Source organism: Microtus pennsylvanicus, chromosome 4 (genome assembly GCF_037038515.1).
Source record: "Microtus pennsylvanicus isolate mMicPen1 chromosome 4, mMicPen1.hap1, whole genome shotgun sequence".
Taxonomy (NCBI): domain Eukaryota; kingdom Metazoa; phylum Chordata; class Mammalia; order Rodentia; family Cricetidae; genus Microtus; species Microtus pennsylvanicus.
The window spans coordinates 31,928,737-31,951,018 of NC_134582.1; positions in this window are offsets into that span (position 1 = coordinate 31,928,737).

Genomic DNA, 22,282 nt, shown 5'->3' on the forward strand with positions numbered 1-22,282 from the left:
AGACCACTCCTACATTGGAAACCCCAGCTCCTCCAGTGTAGCAATAAAGTCAGCAGAAACTGGCGGGCAGCCTCTCTCTTACTTCATTTGCGAATTGTGTGTACTTGATATAATTACAGTGCCCAGTTCTTGATATGTTAGTGTCAGGCAAGCCCAAGAGGACTAGATCGTAGCATTCCCTGCTTGCCTGTGCTTCAAGAATGTTCGCATGGGTGCCACATCCGCCCTAAGGTTTCAAGACAAAATCCAAACAAGCTTGAAGCAAATGATCTCACTTATCCTTGGACTTGTACGAAATGTGGTTTTTGGAAACTGCCTGCTTACAAAATTTGGTCCTGATTTTAAATGATATAGATGTAACAAATATCTGTTTGACTAATGTTTTAAATTTTGATTCGTTCGCATAAGTATTTTTAATTTGTATTAGTTGAAAAAGAAAGCATTTTGGTTTGATACAATGATTCTCCAAAATAAGAAATACTAAAGTGTCTTAATATGTGCAAGAGGAAAATAGAGGAATGAGATTCTAGACATCTGTGACCTATTTACAAATGGGTCAACATCACTACAGATGTTGGATCAGATCTTTACAGTCTCCTGTGACAGCTGATCAATATTTAGATGCGGAAAGGCATAGTTTTAAACTACTTTTGCTGATGTTTTTGGTTGGAAAAGAAAACACAAGTATCCAATGGATTGTAATTAACAAGAGAGGAGAAACTAAATCTTTGGTGATTGGACTTAGAATCTAATGAATGTACAATATAAAGGTTTAGTTAAAAATTCTTTGCTGTAGGATAACCCCTCTCTATGTTGTGAGTATATGTTGCTCTCATTGGGTGTTAATAAAAGCTGCTTTGGCCTATAGCAAGGCAGAATATAGCTAGGTAGGAAAGCGAAATTCAAAACAAAGGAAAAGAAGGGCAGAGTCGACAGAGATGCAAGCCAGCAGCCTAAGAAACAAGATGTCAGCAGACCAGTAAAAACCACGGCCATGTGGCAATATATAGATTAATAGAAATGGGATAGTTTAAATGTAAGAGTTAGTTAGCAGTAAGCCTGAACTATAGGCCAAACAGTTCGTAATTAATATAAGCTTCTGGGTGATTATTTAGTAGCAGCTGCAGGATGGTGCAGAAGAGAAAAGCCTCCATTTGCAATTATTCTTCTTAATAATTTCTCCTCTTTGCATTTGGGCATGTGCACACTAACACTTTAGAGTTAAAACAAATCATCCAAAAACAACTATTTAATTTACTTATTTGGGTTTAAAAAAAATGGTTTAGTGATCAAGAGTGCCTACTACTTTACAGAGTACCAGCCCCCTCTGGCCTCTTCCAGAACCTGCACACAAACGGCACACACATACACAAACATATACACAGAGACACAGACACGCACACCTAGACACACACACAAATAAGAATAATATACCTACAATTAACTCTTGCACTTAGAACATCCCCATAACTGATTGGTTTATATCCATATTCTACATGTCGAAGTACAGTGATGTCTTAGAAAACACAGAGAGGAAAGTCAGTTGCAACTCAAATTTCATGAAAGAGGAGTTTTGAAGCCAACAACTTGGGACTGTGGGCTCAGAGCTGTGCCTGTCCATGCTGCTCAGTTGAGCTCTGGTCCTGTGACCCTCCCGTCTCTAACCTTAACCCCGTTCCTCAGAGCTTTGTGGTTGTTTTCAGAGAAGTGTATCTCTAGGGAGCACACTCCCTTTCACACTCCTTAGCATACTCTGAGTGTGATCCTGGCACATAACTCAGATCATAATTAAGTGTTGTCACTGAGATTAAAACAGGAAAAATGAAGCTAGAGAAAAATAGTTACAAGAAAGAGTACAAGCATCAAACGCGAAGGGAATTCAGCGTTCAATTTAAACCAAACACACCCTGTGTGTTTTGGATCTGCCAAGTGGATCTATCAATAAATCTCTTGCAGTATATGGAGCTGAACTATCACCAGTTTTCCAACAGACTGGTGTCTCCACCCAGATACTCATTCCAGAACTATAGTTATTGAGTCAAAGCCTTGGCCATTGTAAGGAAATTCCACAAGTAACAATTGCCGTTCTTGGAAAAAAAAAACTGTTCATACTAAGTTAAAGCCTAGGATTCTTTTTGTTGTTGACTTAAAAATACGTTTCTAATACACTTTTTAGGTCTATTGCTCCCTGGGACAGCATATTATTAAATATAAAGTGAAGAGGGAGCTAAAATAAGTAAGGCGAGTGAAAACACTATAGGTCAAGACACTATAGAACTATAATTTAAATGTGAGTGGGTGGCTGTCCCCATGTGAACTATTCTCAAATAGTGAAACCATTTGGAGCTTTGAAAGGTCTCCTGATAGTGGAAAATGCCTGAAGACACATAGTGTACCTTGAATACAAGCCACATGACTTAGTATTCTTTTTTGCATACTGTTCTTATTCTTCATCTCTTTATAATAGCTAACACAGTCCTTTCAAATGATCCCTCCACAATTTCTTCATGCCTCATCCTCTTGTGTCTAGACCTGCCTTCTAGCGGAAACCCACCCTTTGTGGGCTATGCTCGTGAAGCACATAACACTCTTGTAAAAGACCCAAGCTCAGTTCCCATCACCCACGTTTTTTGGTTCACGGAAGCCTGTAATTACAGGTCACTAGGGGTTGTCACACTCTTCTAAACTCTGCAGAAACCTCCACACATGGGCATACACGCACACAGACACTTGTAAAAAGAACCCCTTCCCAGCCACCGAGACTTTCCTTCTCGCATGCAGCGCTTTTCAAGTTCATTCTCATCCTCTGCTTTGATTTTTACAGAAATATTATCCCATCTGTCAAAGTCTATCTGGAAAATCCAACCAGAAAAATCTCTTTTTCTTGGAAGGAAACAGGTTAAAAAAAAAAGATTGTGGCCATTTGGAAAATTAATACTACTCTTTCTGTTACCCTTTGTTCTCCTAGATTGTTTTACATTTTTTCCTAGGAATATGCTGTATGTCTTTGTGCAACCTACAGGCACATCCACTACTCTTCCTCTCCCTCCTCCTCCCCTTTCTTCTCCTCCTCCTCCTCCTCCTCCTCCTCCTCCTCCTCCTCCTCCTCCTCCATCCATGCCAGGCAGGTTTCTCAGCAGCTACCTGGGCAGTACACTATGCTTATGTCTGTCTCATTTTCTCCTAGGACATCAGGAAGGTAAGACACCAGCATGAGAATCCCACTCACCCAGGATCCTTATTTCCATAGCAAGGAGGCAGAGAAAATTTGCAGAACTCTCTCTATTACATGGGGGAGGGAGTGACCACTAGACAACCTTTCTATAGCAACACAGACCAGGAAGTATGATATAATTCAAAGCACTAAAGTTTGAGAAACTTGGGAGCAGCTCACAAAATGTATCCACCCGTCCCAGGTATGGCAAATGAGGAGATTGAACTCTAGAAGATGGTAGTGGAGGTCAATACGGAATAGGGTTTAACATACGCTCCAGGAAAGGGAGAAGAAAATTCCACTATGAAGGGCTTCAATCGGCTTTGCCTCACACTTACTCCTCAAGGCCTATGCAGATATGAGGCTTGGAGTCTGTTCAACTGCCCCTGAAGAGCAGCTACTGGTCTTTTTGTCCATTTCAGTCTCGTTTACTACAGAACACTAGATATTCTTAAGGACAGGACTACAGTGGAAGCTTGCCTACTGTTTTCTTGGGTTTCAGACTTGCAGAATTCTTTTATTTTATTTTTTTTTGCTTTATAAATAATATCATTCAAAATTTCCACCCCCTCTCCTCCTCCCATTTCCTTCCCACTCCCCCACTCACGCCTCCCTCCCCCTCCAGTCCTAATAGAGGGCAGGGTACCCTGCCCTGTGGGAAATCCAAGATCCTCCCCTCTCCATCTAGGAAGGTGTGCATCCAAGCAGACTAGGATCCCAAAAAGCCAGTACATGCAATAGAATCAAATCCCAGAACCATTATCATTGGCTTCTCAGTCAGCCCCCATTGTCAGCCACATTCAGAGAGTCCGGTTTGATCACATGCTCGTTCAGTCCCAGTCCAGCTTGCTTTGGTGAGCTCCCCTTAGATCAGTCCCACCGTCTCAGTGGGTGGACGAACCCCTCGTGGTCCTGACTTCCTTGCTCATCTTCTCCCTTTCTGCTCTTCAACTGGACCAGAATTCTTTAGGGTCAATCCTTCCCTGACTCCCACGATTCTGAGCCTGAGTCACGGTCTGTTGCCCCCTAGAGGATGACTCATCTGGGTGGTTTTCTGTGGAAATCCTTAAGCAGGGCTTCACCTACTCACTGTTAAAAACTAGACAGCTGAACCCCAGGGAGCCCACGTCCAGCCACGTACTCACTCTGACGGACCAAGGAACGGCAACCATGGAAAGGAAAGTGTTTTGTGTCTTTCGTTCCACTAGACCTACAGAGAACATTTTTCTGTCTGCAAGTCATTGACTAACCACTCCCAGAACAGCGTTTCTTGGGCTCCCTCCTCATGAGGCACCTACCACAGATTGATCTCCCAGTGGCAAGGAGCCTGAACCAGAAAAATATCCAAAACTGGTTCGATTCCAAGTCTCTCAGTAAGAGCTATGCTCCGAAGGCATTAAACTTTTCAATGGGAAACAAAATACTGCCTTGCAGGAACACACAGTACACTGTCCTTTCTCTCGGGAGCTACACTCTAAGTTATGGTGGAAAAATTCAAAGAAATAGAAGCCTGGTGAATGGGTTAAAAATCAAGCCCATCACTCAGCATCATCAGTAAATGTTTTAGAGTTCTTGGACAGGCAGAACCTCACACCATACTGTGTAAATCAAGGCCTCCATGGAAGAAACTCTGTTCTCCAAATTGATGCTCTGCCTTAGTGTATTTCTATAATACTCAATATATATTGAGAATTGTCTCCTCAAAGTATTGCCTTTTGTGTTGGGTCATTTTCCCCTTGAAAACTATTATAGTAATAATCTTGAAGGTATGGTCTATTTAGTTCTAGACATTATTATACTTTTGACTCCCAAAATCTTAAAAACGCAGTCCCTGGCAGGGAACCCAACTATAACTTTCAGGCTCAGATGAGACAACTCAATAAACTCATATCAGAGATAATTTATTGACAGAAATGATGTGCTCTCCAGGAGTAATGTCAAAAACAGAGAGCACATACTTAGCACATAATTATTCTAACTATGGCTAGGACTGAACTTTGGTATCAGCCTCCAGCTAATATGAAATAAACTTGGAATGTTTAGAAGAGACTTCCATTTTCTTAAAGTAGGATGGCCTAGCTTCTCAGAAGCTATGCTAAAGTATCACATGGAAAACGTATTTTTTAATGAAGGACGACAGTGTAATATATACATGTTTATCAACAGTTTATTCTTTCTATTTTATGTGTATCGGTGTTTTGCCTGCATTTATGCCTGTGTACCATGTGCATGTACTACCTGTAAATGCCAAAAGAGGGTGCCAGTTCCAGGCGGAACTGGAGTTACAGACAGTTCTTAGCTACCATGTAGGTGCTGGGAACTTAACCTGGGTCTTCTGGACGAGCAACTAATATTCTTAACTACTAAGTGATGTCTCCAGCCCCTTAAAGTAGTATTTTATTTCATAATCCCTTAGTATCTCCAGGATATATTATTTATTTCTTGTAATAATCAACTTGGTAGTGTCAACTTTGATAATATCCACGACTAATCAAGAAATGAGTAAATTGTGCCAATATCTTTTTCACTTATTTACTTCTTTGATCATTGATATAGGGTAATAATAAAAACACATGAATTCCCCCCCCCCCTTTTTTTTGGATTTTCGAGACAGGGTTTCTCCGTAGCTTTTGGTTCCTGGAACTAGCTCTTGTAGACCAGGCTAGCCTCGAACTCACAGAGATCCGCCTGCCTCTGCCTCCCGAGTGCTAGGATTAGCCTGCCTCTGCCTCCCGAGTGCTAGGATTAAAGGCGGGCAACACCACCGCCTGGCTATGAATTCACTTTTTTTAAAAGTTGTTTTAGATTTATTTTGTGTGTATGAATGTTTTGCCTGCATGTATGTTTGTGCACTATATGCATGCCTGGGACTGGCAGATGTCAGAAGAGAGTGTTAGATCCCTTAGGACTAGAGTTTGGATGGTTGAGAGCCAGTATATGGGCCCTGGGAATTGACCCAGGTCTTCTGCAAGGGCAGAGCCATCTTTCCAGTCTCAGTAATTGACTTTCTGGGTTTTTATAGTTTCTACAGCTAGTGATTGGAGTTTCTTTAACTTTTTCTTTGGAATGCTTTAATGAGCACACATTGGAAAAATCCTTATTCGATCGAGGAAACAATTGTCAAAGTAAACAAAGTCTGAAGCAGTAACTTTCGGACTTCCTCTGTGGTTTGCTTGGAAAAACAATAAATGACCACTTAGCGTTTTACAAATGAAAATATCATCATGTAGACTACAGCTGGTGTTGTTCTTAACATGGCTCTGCTACTTTGCAGAATGGACCCCAGAACTTTTAAGAGCCATTTCTCAGTGCTCACGAATTCCTTCTGTTTGGAGGCCTTATATTTTAGTGTTAATTCACCTCCAATTATCTCCTTTCAGTTCACCAGTCAATGCTCGGTATCCCCAAACAATATTCTAATTCAGTCCATGCAGTAACCAGGGTCCTATAAATATGAAAAAATATACTTAGTTAAAGGGTTGTTTAATTCACAAATAAAATTGAAGTAGCATAGCTATGGATCTATTTACCATAAAAAAAAACCTGTCTATAATAAGTTGCATTTGCCTTCTTCTTTCAAATTAAGAAACATATAGATTGTGGTATATGTAAGTAAATGTCAGGGGACAACAAAAGCCAGATCATTGTGGCCAAACATTGGACAAGATTGCCCACTTACCTCTGCCAAGACCTTGTCATTTTAATGAGATTCATGTTCAAGTTGCTCCAGATCTCTCTGAAGTAGGCACTCACTCTGCCATTGTGGTTAAATCATGTGTATTTACTCCAGAGTGATTAATCCTTCTGTTTCCATGCTGAGACCGCTGAAGGGACTTTGCATTTGGCACACTAATGCCAAGGACATAATAAATGTTCATTAAAACTATGCTGGGCCAGAACAAATGCTTTATGATTACTCCTTATAAACACGTATTAAGAACAGATATTATACTTGGTGCACAGACTCTGTGCAAAGGCAGCCATAGTTCTCACAGATGGAAATAAATCGCTGGGTAAGTATATTATTGATAAAGTGTTAATTCTCATAGAGATCACACTTGTGTGGGGAAGATAAGACTTTAAACACATGATTGCAAATAGGAAGATGAGAGCAACAGTGAGTGAGCCTGACGATGTAGGTAAGAATAGAATCCATCAGATTAATGTGTGGATTTTACACCAACAGCAATAGAGTACCCCTAAGTTGTCTCTAAACAGAGAAAGACAGATTTTTACTCCATAGCTGGATTAGTCTCACCATGTAGCCCAGGCTAGAAACTGCAGAACTGAAGGGGTCATGGAGAGCAGCTGAAGCTTATTACTGTGAGAGGCCAATTTAGGCCACTGGTGAAGATACAGCATCCATTGGAGTGAAGACTCAGGATTTAAGGGATCAGAAAGAAGAAGCTGTAACAGGCAGATTCTATAAATAGAAGCCAGAAAAGGCTACTGGCAAAGGAACAGCCTTGCCTGCAGTAGAGATCCCAGCATACTGGAGACACTGGGGCCATGAGACATTCATCAAGGACAGAGTGGGTATGGAATAGAGCTGGCTGAGCCTCTAAGGCAAGCCGTATGTGCTGCTGATGGCAGAGCCAGAGAAATGCAACTGCTTAAGTTCTTTGGAACCCAGAAGATCATGAGTAAGTCCAAGATATTGAATACTGAGTTATTTACACTGTTAGAGTTTGGTTTTGCTTTGATCTGATTGTGAATGAGACCAAGTTGTTTGTTGGAGTAAGAAAGTACTTCAGTTGTTTTTGATTTTACAAGACCCTACAGTTAAAAGACATTGGACTTAAAATGAGACATTGGGCATTTTAAAGAGACTTAACTTTTAGAGTGTTTGAATTTTTAAAAGTATCGTCACATTTACAGTTATACTGTACTTCATGTTATGATATTAACAAGAAATCTTGGGAACAAACAGAAAAGGGAGGTCATGGTTTTAATATAGTAATATATTCGTGTGTCGAATTGACAAAAGGCCAATTATAATGCTTAGTTTTGTATCAACATGGTGCAAGGTAGAGTCATCTGGGAAGAGAGAATCCCAATTGAAAAAATGCCTCTATCAGACTGACCTGTAGGCTACTTTGTGGGTATTTTCTTAAGTAGTGATTGATGTGAGAGGGTCAGGCTACTGTGAGCAGTGCCACCTCTAGGAAGGAGAAGGAGTCATGGAGAGAAAGTCAGTAAACAGCATTCTTCCATGGCCTGCTTCAGTTTCGGCCTCTAGGTTCCTGCTTTAGTTCCTATATTTGCTACTCTCAGTGATGGACTATGATTGAAATATGAAAAGCAAATGAACTCCTTTCTCGTCAAGTTGATTTTGGTATATATATATATATATATATATATATATATATATATATATATATATTTAAGTCTATATGTTTTGTACATATAAAGTACTCAGGAATATCACTAGTAAGAAATATGTAAGCATTTTATATTGAGTACTCAAACATGACTGAGAGGAGTTTAAGAAGACCTTGAATAAATGGAATCTTTGCTCCTGAACTGACATATTTATATTGCTTAAATGCAAATTTTCAAAATTCTCCCATAGATTCAAGTCAGTCTCAGTCAGAATTCTAGTGGCTTTTTAAAATGAAAATTATCAGACTTGTGTGTGTGTGTGTGTGTGTTACTATATGATTTGAAAAATTACAACAAGCTGCAAAAAGTAGGACAGTGTGGCTTCGGTTTAAGAATAAGTGAACATATTTGGAAACAGAGTATAGGAACCAGAAATAAATCTTGTAAATGGAGTTTCTGTCCCACCCAGTTCTGCAGCCATTCAATTTCAAAGAAATACACAGAGGCTTATGTTAATTATAAACTATTTAAATGTTTGGACTATTAGCTCTGGCATATTATTAACTAGCTCTTACAACTTAAATTAACCTATAATTCTTGACGATGTTTAGTCACGTGGCTTGGTACCTTTTATTAGTGAGGCGCTCTCATCCTGCTTCCTCTGCATCTGGCTGGTGACTGCATCTCTCTGCCTTTTCTCTTCCCAGAATTCTCCTAGTCTGGCTGCCCTGCTTACACTTTCTGCTTGGTTACTGGCCATTCAGCATTTTATTAAACCAATATGAGTGACAAATTTTTACAGTGTACAAGAGCATTATCCCATAGCAAGATCTAAATAATAAGTCATTATCCTGTTGGTTTTATTGTCAGCTTGATATAACCCCAAATCATCTGGAGAATGGGGGACCTAAAATTAAGGAATTGTCTAGATCAGATTGGCTTATGGCATGTGGCAAAACTAGTTGTTTTTCTATTGTAATAAAATACCAGAACAAGGAAACTTGTGTAAGGAATACTTTATTTGGAGTTGAAGAGGACACAAGCCCATGATGGCAGCATGGATGAATGGAGACAGGATCAGGAAGCTGAGGGCTCACATCTTCAAACTACAGACATGGACTAGAGAAGGAGCTGGGAATGGTGAGAGGCTTTGAAACCTCAAAATGTGCCCCAAGTAGCATACTTCTTACAAGGCTATACCTCTTAAAACTACTTGTCTTAGCCATGATTCTAAGACAGAAGAAACACCATAACCAATGTAACTTACAAATGAAGCAGTCTTGCTCAGTTTCAGAGAATTAGTCCAAGACTACTATGGCAGAAAGCATGATAGCAGACAGGTATGTCTGGTACTGGAGCAGCAGCTGAGAGCTCTGATCTGCAGAAAAGATGAAGAAGTGATAGATAGATAGATAGATAGATAGATAGATAGATAGATAGATAGATAGATAGATAGATAGATATAGATAGATAGATAGATATACATAGAGACTGGTCTTAGTGTGGGCTTTTGAGTCCACCCCCAGTTATACATTTCCTCTGACAAGGCCACACCTCCTAATCCTTCCTAAACCATCCACACTAGAAACCAAGCATATGAGTTTATGGGGTTCATTCTCATTCAAAGCACAACACTACTCAAACAGAGCCAGCAAATTGTGACAAAGTAAACAGCAGAGCTTGTAGAGTGCATTCTCATTCAAACCACCCAAGTGGGAGATTGCCTTGATTGCTAATCCTAAGCTATGTGAGAAAGTTATCTAAGCATGAGCTGATGAGTAAGGGAGCCAGAGAGAGTGAGACAGCAAGCAGCATTCTTCCATAATTTCTGTACTAAGTTCCTGCTTTGGCTTCCTGCCCTGACTTCCCTCAAATATTGTGGACCTGCCATTATAAGCCAAATAAATCCCTTTTTTCTCCTTAAGTAGTTTTGGTCAGTGTTTTGTCACAGCAACAGAATGAAACTAGAGGAGATATACTGACTTTTGACAAAATGTGTCTAGAAAAAGAGCAATCTTCACAACAAATAACATTGGCCCAACTATGTTCATGTAGGGACGATAAGCTTTAACTCTTACCTCTTATTATACATAAAAATGTTTTATAAGGGTTATAAACCTAACTATGAAATTAAATTAGAAAACTCTCAGACAAAAACATGAACAACACTCTTTGTGACCTTGAACTGGAACAAAATTTCTTAGAATTTTATTTTTTAAAAAAATACTTGATGTGGGATTCCCCTATCTATGCTGTGAATACCATTGGTTGATAAAGAAACTGTCTTGGGTCTGTACTGGGAATAGAGGTAGGTGAGGAAAACTGAATGCTGGGAGGAAGAAGCCTGAGTCAGAGAGAAGCCATATAGCCCTGCGGGAGACAGATGGCCGGAACTTTATCAGGTAAGCCACAGCCATGTGGCAATATACAGATTAATAGAGATGGGTTAAGTTAAGATATAAGAGTTAGCCAATAAGAAGCTAGAACTAATGGGCCAAGCAGTGATTTGAATAATATAGTTTCTGTGTGTTTATTTCAGGTCTGACCTGCCAGGAACCAAGAAGAGGCTTCCTCCAACAAACACTAGTCACAAAAGAAAATAAAGTTGACAACTGAGCTTTATCAAAATTATAAGCATATATTTTTAAAAGATGTCATCTAAAAAAGGAAATGGTTAATCTCACATACACAATTAGTACTCACAATATATGTCTCACGAGACCTGTAGCCAGAACCCATTTTAAGAGCCTTTCCACAATCCAAGAAAATCCACATGCTATAATTTGCATAAAGGAAATTTTTATAGATAAATCACAAACATGTAGCATATGTAAAGCAGCACATCGAAAATACTCAAAATGATTAAGGAAATTGAGATTAAATGACAATAAGAGAGGCTGGAAAAAGGCCTCAGTGAGTAAAAGCACTTGCCTGATGAACTCACAAGGTCAGAGAGAACCAAACCCTGGAGGTCAGCTGTCTTCTGACCTCCACGTATACAGCATAACATATACATGTGCCCACAAATACACACTCACAAAATAAAAGCATCAATGTGGAAATGATACCAAGGAAGTACAAGGACTGCCACTGAACTCTTGGCATCAATGAAGAATAAAGAAGTACTTAAAACATTTGACACATCCTCACGAAGTTCAATATGTAAATGCTCTAAGGATGCAGAAATTCTGTTTCTTAATGTTCACCCTAAAAGATGCGCATGTCCATGCACAGAGTAATTTGTAGGTGAATCACCACAGCAGCGTCATCCGCAAGCCCAGCATAAAAAGACTGAAATGATGACACATTCGCCGCATGAACTGCTGTGTAGAAAACGGATGAGCTGCAGATGGAACAACAGTATGGATGACTCTTACAGACATCCTCCTGAGCAAAAGAGCAGCCGACACAAAAGGGATCTTTGTGTAATTTCCACTTAGGAAAACATCCAGAGTAGATAAAACTAATACTGGTTGAAAAAAATATCAGAGCTGTGGTTTAGTAGGTTGGACTGGAGTGAGTTCAGGGGGAGTTTATGGGAATATTCAATGTCTTGATTCCTGCACTGGATTTATTGACATACATATTGCTAAAATCCACCAAGTCATATACTTGAAGATTGTGCATCTTATTTTGTGTGAAGTACATATTAGCATAATGTTAACTAATAATTAACATTTCTTTATATCTTAATTTTCTTTCCAGGTAGCAAAACAGACTGCCTTCAACCGCCTTCAGAAGGGCTTCTTTTTGCCAAGAGATACAATTGGTCAAAGTGATGAGAAAAAGCGGCATAGGTGTACTTATCCCTATGGACATCTATTTATCCCCTAAGTTTCAGAGAGGGCACAGACAAGGAAGCAGAAAGATGTATGAGTCAGAGACTGGGGAAAAGGGCTGTGAAGCGATGTCTTCTGGATATGGCATGGCCATTACATTCCAGAACTCACTGCAGCTGTCATGAACTACACAAGATTGGGCCTGTTACTCTTTAATCACCCATGAGGAAGGGACTCACAAGGTCTCCTTACTGAGGGACCATGGTCAGATAATTGGTCCTAGGGGAGGGGGTGTTCTTTTCTTTAGTGGTGCAGCCAATGATAACTTGCCCATGTTCTAGGAGATAATCCCACTCATGCTCATAGAAGCAACCATAATTAAACTCAGTGGGACACATACTCATGAAAACACAGACACACACACGCCAAGTAGGAGGAACATTGAGCCTATTGGGAAAAAGAAGGGCTTCAGTGGGAGAAAGAGGAGGACTAAATGAGGGTATTGAGAAAGATTGAAAATTACCAAAAATCAAAATATACACATATAAAATTGTCAATAAAAACAAAATAAGGATAAAAATATTTGGATAAAACAAATAATTGCTTCTCTCTCCATGTTTATAGAAAACGTCTTTCATCATGATTGTTTGTGTACAAAGAATCTTTGTCTCCATTTAAATTCTACCATTCAAATACCAAGCGGTAATGCCAATTACCCTCTACTTGGCGCCTAATTGGAGCTAGATTCTCTGTCGTTCACTTACGAACATTTCGTGCTAGCAACAGCCCTTCAAGATTGGTTTTATTATCCTTATTTTTTTTTTGTGGAGAAATTTAAGACTAAGAATAGTTAAGTAATTTGTTCAAGGACTCGCTGTTACACATGCAGGGACTGCCTGTCTCCTTCACCCATGTTATTTCTTCTCTTAGTCACTTTTCAACTAATTTGCATATCAGGCTGATCCCAAAGCCATAGGCATGAGGGTGATAGTCATTGCCAGCCTTGTAATTTAACTGGCCTGGCCACAATCTCACTGCCACGTAGTCTTTAGTGAATCATTTAGCTTATTTCTTCCAACAATTAAACAAAAAGAAATAAAATGAAAGAAGTAATTGTTTCCCTTCTTTCTACATAGACTTGGATTCAAAAGTTAGTGGTGCCAATATTTGGTAAGCATGTTGCTTAATCTTACTAAAGCTTGGGGTTCTTTTTATTCATAAGACAAAAATTATAAATAACCATTGTCACAAGATTGCTATGAGAATAAAATGAGGCAATGCATTTAAAGCACATTGCATGGTGCCATTACTGTAATAAATAGCAACTAGAAATGATTATTATTAATGAAAGCACAGAAGTACAGTGGCATATGTAGAAAATTAAGTTGCTAAGTTCTCTTATTATTGCTTGTTTTATAATTGTTTTCTTCTTCTACTAAAAGACCACAGCTCAATTGTATGGGTCTGATGGTTTGAAAGAAAATGACCCCCAAAGGGAATGGACTATTGGGAGGAATGGCCTTGCTTAAATAGGTGTGGTCTTTTTGGAGGAAGTGTATCACTGTGGAGGCAAGCTCTGAGTTCTCATATATGTTCAAGTTATTGCCCAGTGCCCAGAGTACTTCCTGTTGCCTATGAATCAAGATATAAGGACTCTAACTTCCGGCACCATGTCTGCCTTCATGCTGCCTTGCTTTCTGCCATATGATAATGGACTAAACCTCTGAACTGTAAGCAAGTCCCCCTAATTAAATGTTTTCCTTTCGTAAGTGTTGCCATGGTCATGGTGTCTCTTCAAAGCAATAGAAACCCTAGCTAAGACAATGGGGATCAGAGATTTCTTAGACACAAATCATTTTGAGTCTGAATAGATTAAAACTTCATTCCATATTAATTTATAATGAATGTATTCAGTAGTTTCTAATATGCCATTATGTTATAGGCCCTTGTGATTCAATTAACTCCAAAATACACATAAAGCATTGAAAATGAAGATTAAATGATATGTCTTATTCCCATAACTGGCCTAGAATAGTGACTGAGGTCTACAATTTTGTTTTGATTCTTGTTTTCCCTGGACCTTCTAGAAGAGGTAACCACAATTCATGAAAACAACTGAAATGTAGAAGAAACACTAGGCAGAGGCCACAGAAACCAATGCTTACAACAATAGATACAGTGTTCATTGCTCTTCTTTGAAAGATCTTCATGGACTGACTGTTTGGCTCAGAATATGCAGGGTTCTGAGTTCAGCCTGAAACTAAGATCTTATGGCTTCTCTCGAGCACAATTAGGAAGCAGGTTTTCTCTTCCATAGCCACACCATATCTTCTTTCCACTCTGTCTCCACCCCAAACACACAGATCACTTTCAAATGTTCTTAGAGCATCATTGCATAGGACAAGATCCATGTATTATCCAATGCAGTGTGAGCAATTTGTTATCTCATGCTCCTCTTGGGCTTCCAAGGAGAGCTGTGCATAACAGATAAATTTAAAGCAGAGATATGCCTGTTGGGGGAAATCACAGATGACAGAGATGCCTGGAATAAACATAAATGTCTTCACAATGTCCCTTCTTGCATAGGAGAAGACCATGACTGGATAGTATGAGAATAAATAAATAAAACTTTTAGGGTGATGGGCAGTGGGTGTGGAGAACTGTAGGGAGAGTTGAGAGGCGAGTAAGCCAGGATTTGGACCTCACCGCACACCCTTTCCTATCACCAATAGAAACAACCCTGACACACCCCCATAGCACCTACAATTGCGCTTTTTATCACTGGACTGCCGACCAGCCCAATCAAACTACTTGGACTCCACTTATGAATGATTTTGCCAACTGGCTGACACTTTGTTTTTGTGGTCAATATAAACAAATTACTTTGACTGATTCATTGGTTTCAAAGGTCTATTATCCTCTCAGATCCTCTCTTCCCATTTTTCCGTGTTGCTAGACTAACATTCTCTATGTACGTAGGGAGATCCGTTAAAGACAGCAGAATAAAATACTTTTCTATTCCCCACACTTAAATTCCACTTTTCCCTTCCTTAGGTGGCCAAAGGGGCTAGGTAAGCAAGCCAGATATATTTAAAATTCATTATTTCTGGGCTATTTCTAGACAGTTTGTTTACTTATTTTCTTTTTTTAGTTTGGTCTTAACACACAGACAAATGTGTACCAACTGTCTACGTTTTATATTTGGGTGAATACCTGGAAGTGGCATGTGGCAGAAAGCAAGGCTGGAGAGCAAGGCCTGTAAAGTCGCCGTTAGCTTTCAAGTCCACTCGCTGGTCTCCTTCTGCTCCAGCTAGAAAAAGTTGGGGATCTGTATCTCCCTGTGCCACTTTTCCGATGATCTTTTCTGATAATCAATACCTTCACTACACACTCAGTTCACCCCTCTTCTGTAAGATGTCATAATTGCTTCTTTTCTTTAATGTGCTTTTGCACTTTGATTTTCCACTTCTTTTTGGTGATTTCCTTTGCTGTGTTAAAACTACAGGGTGTCAGCAAACTCGACACAAGCTGCGAACTTTACTGAAGAACAAGATTCACATGTGCTTTCTGTGCTACATACTTTTCCATTTTTATTTGTGTGTGGGGGGATGTGGGGTTGTGTGTGATTGTGTGCAGTTGTCCACAGAGGCCCGATGATACAGGCGCTTATGAGCAGCCTGATTGGTGCAGGAAAACCAGTCTGGGTTCTCTAGAAGAGTAGGAAGCACACTAAAGCTCCGAGCCATCTCTCTAGCCCCCAAACCAAAGAGTCAATGCTCACACACTGGTTCTCTGGTTATGGAGTTATTGTTCTGGTTCTGATAATTCAAAGGTCCCGCTTTGTATTTTTAACTTTCTCAATAATTCTATATCCTGTGAATATAAACTTCTCTAGCAAGTTCTGGAGACTTGGTGTTTTAATTTCTCGTTCTTTCTTTTTCGCAAACAGGACTTTTTATTTGTCACTATTGGAAGTCTGGAATTTAAAACAGTTTTTTGGTTCATATCCATCAGTTCGTTCAACTTTAGCCCCTGACACGTCATCAGTAGAGCTCCATGAGTATTCACAATTCAAACTTGGGTTTTTCCACATTTTAATTTTTCTAAGGAAAACATTGTGAAGAGGATAACTGGACTTGCAGGTCTTATCTACGTTTTCCCCAATGCTGTCTGCAATCAATATATTATCCAGTTCCTCCAAGACAATTGTCTGGCCTTCTCAGGTCATGATTTTCATCATCTTCCAGATCTGGAGAACCTGCTGGTGCTGTACACAGGACCTATCTGGTTGTTGTGTTTTTAGAGAAACTAACACAGGACAGAAGAAGCAAAGAACTATCAGTTATCTTGACAGCAACATAAACTTCAATCATGGTCTGGTCTGCCACTTTTTGACCATGGAACACATTTTGTCCTGGGTAAGATCCATGCCATGGAAGTTAATCAGATGTTTTTTTGTTTTGTTTTGTTTTGTTTTGTGTAGTAATATGGGCGGCGGGGCTGCGTCCCCAGCACCCCAGCCGCCCGCACAGCTAGCTTTACTCGAAATAATTACACGGACACTGTATTCTTTTAATGACTGCTTGATCCTTTACCTCTAGCCCTTACTGGCTAATTCTGATATCCCGATCAACCCATCTCTAATAATCTGTGAGCACCGGTCTTACCGGGAAGATTCTAGCCCACGTCTGACCTGGTGGCTTGCTTCATCGCGTGCCTCTTCCCAGGAGCAGGGAGCATGGCGTCTCTCTCTGAGGCGTCTGCTCCCGAGAGGAGAGCTGTCGAGTCTGAGCTCACTTCCTCTTCCTCCCGGCATTCTGTTCTGTTTACTCCACCTACCTATGTCCTAACCAATAAAATGGGCCAAGGCAGTTCCTTTATTAGCCAATGACCTTCCTCCATCATTTCCCCTTTTTCGGTTTAAACAAAAAAAAGAGGAAGGCTTTAACTTTAACATAGCAAAATTACATATAATGAAACAGTTATCAAGTAAAAGTTAAAATAATCTTTATCATAACTAAAGAAAACTATAACTATAACTAACTATTCTTAACTCCATCAAAGACTCCAGAAAGATACAATACTACCTAAACAAACAAGAAAAAAGCAACTTTTAAACTCTAAAAATGACAGAGACATCTCGCTGCCTGGACAGTCACCCAAAGTTCCTCTGTACCGTTGGGGCATCCATCTTCAGCCTTCAGGCCCATGGTATCCAGCAGACATTTCCATAAAGCAGGAAAATACAAAGTCAGTTCAGTCACTATCTGTTGTGTCCTGCAGAATGTCTCGCAGACTCTTTCATGAATCAGGAACCCCGAAAGATCATCTCACCTTAGGCAAGTTCAGTAGTCCTCTCTCTGTGGGTTCTCTGTGTCCAGTTTATGCAATAGTTCAGGCAAGAGCAGTTTCTTGCCCAAATGGCTATCAAACTCCATAACGAGCCTCTTCGATGCCCATCTTCCTCTTGAAGTAGATTGGTGCTGCCAGGAGCAGAGTGTCTCATTGTCATGAAAAGTCCTAAGTTATTAAAACATTTAAAATGCCATATTCTATAATCTTTGAAAAATATGAAGAATGCCTATCTAAAATATATCTATGCACATCTAGAAAATATTAACTAACATGACTACAAACTTGACTATTATTTATGATTATCCATCAACAACCTATATTTCCTAATTATACATTACATTTTAGTAATGAACTACACAATCACAATACCTTAATCAATATCAGAAATACATATACATATAACAAAATTGACCTTAAATCTCTATAAATAAAGCAAAATCTATACTAATGCAAATTATTCATACCTATATCATATCCCCCTTTAAATGTAAAAGAACATTTATAAACATCTTTTGGGAATATAGGCGCAGTTATTTCTCTCCAAACTGCTTCCTGCTGAATGGGGGCATCGTTAATTATGTCTTTCATGGTATAACCTGTGTGTTAGTTTCATCTCAGTTGGCAGTTGAGCAAAGAAGGAGAACCCAAAGAAAAATATATAGGCATCCTCCTGAATATTAACCTTCATCAGGCGATGAAAGGAGACAGAGACAGAGACCCACATTGGAGCACCGGACAGAGATCTCAAGGTCCAAATCAGGAGCAGAAGGAGAGAGAGCACGAGCAAGGAACTCAGGACCACGAGAGGTGCACCCACACACTGAGACAATGGGGATATTCTATTGGGAACTCACCAAGGCCAGCTGGCCTGGGTCTGAAAAAGCCTGGGATAAAACTGGACTCGCTGAACATTGTAGTAATAAGGGCGCGGCGGCGGGGCTGCGTCCCCAATACCCCAGCCGCCTGCCCGGCTAGCTTATGCCCTGAAATAATTACATGGACACTGTATTCTTTTAAACACTGCTTTGGCCCATTTCTACCTAGCCTCTTCTAGGCTAACTCTCGCACCTGGACTAGCCCATTTCTTATCATCTGTATAGCACCGGTCTTACCGGGAAGATTCTAGCCTAAGTCCATCCTGGGTCGGAGCTTCATCACATGCGTCTGCCTGGGAGCTGGGCATGGCGTCTCTCTGAGGTGTGTGTTCCCGAGAGGAGAGCTGTTGAGTCTGCCCTCACTTCCTCTTCCTCCCGGCATTCTGTTCTGTTTACTCCACCCACCTAAGGGTGGCCTATCCAATGGGCCTAGCAGTTTCTTTATTGCTTAGCCAATGAAATCAACAGATTGATATGTGACACTCCCACATCAGAACATAGCTGACAATGAGGACTACTGAGAACTCAAGAACAATGGCAATGGGTTTTTTGATCCTACTGCACGTACTGGCTTTGTGGGAGCCTAGGCAGTTTGGATGCTCACCTTACTAGACCTGGATGGAGGTGGGTGGTCCTTGGACTTCCCACAGGGCAGGGAACCCTGATTGCTCTTTGGGCTGACAAGGGAGAGTGACTTGATCAGGGGAGGGGGAGGGAAATGGGAGGCGGTGGCGGGGAAGAGACAGAAATCTTTAATAAATAAATAAAATAAAAAATAAAAGATGGGGGTGGAAGGGATGATTTCCTTGTTTTTTATATAAGCCACAGATCTGTCCACAAACATAAAAACAACAACAAAAAAACCTGGCTTCAAATTGGGATCAATTGTGCATCTTACCAAAGTTAAGGAGCTGGGGGCATCTTGACACAGCTAGTTACTATCATCATTATTATTTTTTTATTAACTTGGGCATTGAGTGCAAAGAAACTAGTTTGTCTAATTTTGAAAACAGTCATTTTGCCTCTAAGAAAGGAGCACACGCACGGGTGCACGGTATCACTCCAGGGTGGCAAACACTTTCCATTGTCCTCAATGTGGTGGCCACATGTTATCTTTTTCTCCCAGAGAGCTAAGTCTAAAGCAAGAGAGTTTGGAGGAAATGAAAGAGGAAGAAAATGAGCTTTTCTTTTTCTTTTATGGCATTTAGAGTCTGTGCCAATGAACCCATTGGCATATCCCACAACCCCTGAAATTGTGAGTATATGATCAAATGTGTGTGTTTAGTAAAGAGAATTAACAAGGCACATTGTGACTGTTCTGAGTAGTTATTTCTGTTTTCACAAAATGGTTGTAAATCTTTTGAAGCAAACTGGGAGAAAACGATGAGCCTCGTGCACTGTGAATGTTTAGTGATCCTGTGTACAAATCATCTATATATTACACTACTCTGCAAAGCACAAATGTGCTTATGAGATTCTGTAAAATAAATGTGCAATAGAGTTTGGCTAATGGAAAAGACTTAAAAGGTGAAAATTATCTCTATCCTATGTATACATAAAAGTACCCAATATTTTAAAGTCACTCAAGGAATTATTTTTGCAATATTAATGGCCATAATGTAACTAATGTAATTAATGGCCATAATTCATTTATAATGCAGTGAATGAATTGAAAATAGAATAAATGGATATTCAAGAAAATCAGAGATTTTGAAACTTGGAAAAATACTTTTAAGAGGATTTGGCTTGTTTAATCTGACAAAGAACTAAGAACCAGAAAAAAAAATAAAACACATATACAGAGAAGCATTTTCTTCTCCTCCCTTCTCCTCCTTTCCCTTTTCCCACTTCCTCCCTCCCAAAATACCAGAACTGGAAACAAAGGCAAGTTAACTGACATACTTTCTACTCTCCCAATAGGAGCTGCTTTGTTCTTGTGATCCAACTTGACCTCCACAGCAAAGGTCTTCCCTCAGAAACCTGTGGTCACGTAATAACCATCCCCAAGCTTTCTTCTGGAGATGAACTGTTCACTGGCAGAAGTAGAGACTTTTTCAGATGAAAGATAATTATAGTCAGTCTCTTCCACTTCTCCTTATAATTTCATCTGTCCATCCAAATTACAGATGCCTCTTTCTTTCTTCCTTCCTTTCTTCCTTTCTTTCTTTCTTTCTTTCTTTCTTTCTTTCTTTCTTTCTTTCTTTCTTTCTTTTTTAAACTCTATCTCCCTTACCAGGTCTAGAGAAATCCAGTAGTTATTAAATCTTTCAGCCAGCCAGCCAGAAAAATGACAACTAGCGCTATCTTAGAGATGGTTCAGAGAAGGATTCGCGGCTGACTGGCTGGAGTATTTTTGTTCCTAAAGTTTATTTTTATCATAATGCAATATATTTACCACATGTGGGCAAAATTCTGTGTCATATCCCTTGGTGACCAAGAAAGGTATGTGGTCATGTATGGGCTCCATCTAACTTGACTCAAAAAGTCAGACGCATTACCCTGGACTCTCTATCCTGTGGTTTAACTAGCTGAGAGAAGCAGCCCCACCTCCCCTGTCAGTCAGGATGCTCCAGTGGCAGATGACAGAAGCCGACTATGTCAATCCACAGTAGAACACACGAGAAAATCTGAAGAAAACGCTGGAGAGCCAGAAGTCACTTTTTCTAGCAGTGGGAGGAGGAACATTTTTGGCCATGTGACCAACTTGACATTCAGATTCTAGGAAGGCAGATTAATTAGGACAAACTCAGATCTCATGACCACTTCTTGAAGTGATGAAGTCTCCTGAATGCCTTCCCAGTCCAACCTCACTACAGGGGTGGGGAAATGGGGTGACTGTGGCGGGGGAGGTGGGGTCAGAGGTTCCTGCAGAGTTTCCCAAAGAACAGTAAGAAAGGGGAAATAGCTGTGGAGCAGACAAACTAGCAGATATCCACCAACCGCCTCGTGGGGTGATCAGTTATGGAAAGCCAGAGACTAAGAGGTGAGAGTGAAGTGTGTCTAGACAACAGCTCAATGATGGGACCAATAAAATGGATGCTAAACTCTGGTTTTGCCTAGCAGTTTAAACAGGGCCACTGAGTAGCAATTTTCCTTTGAATTGGGTCCAGAGCTTCCCGGACCCTGAGTGGGATGTGAATAGCTGGTCTATTAGGCATCTCTCCCCAGTCGCAGATTGTCCTCCCACTCCTTCTCCTGGCCACACCTACTGCCTTCTTTGTACCAAACTCTGAACTCCAAGGCTGTTGCTCTTGTAACACCTCTGTTTAGAGCGCAAAAGGAATCAAAAGCTGCTACTGGACACTTTATTGAATTTCAACATTTAATATTGGTAATTTGAGTTTAAAGTGTGACGTCAAACCTTATTAGACACAGAAGAGAACGAGCAAGAACAAGAAGTCAAATCAATGTCTGTCTACCTCAAGACGTCTTTGAGCACTCTCCGGTACACAGTAGGCATGAAAGAGCTTCATTGTCTCTTAAAGTGCTAATTGGTCTGGCTATCTGGAGAGAGAGAGAGAGAGAGAGAGAGAGAGAGAGAGAGAGAGAGAGAGAGATTTATTCACTGCTTCAACGTAGCAAACTTTGTTCTCTGTAAATTTTCACTTTGGTTATTAAAATACTCACTGTAGGAAACAGATTTGTAACCCATTTCTCATATTACCTACAGCCAGAAAAACAAAATTTGATATCCTGGGGTTTATTTGCTGAGGAGGGCGCTTCCCATAAAAGCGGGG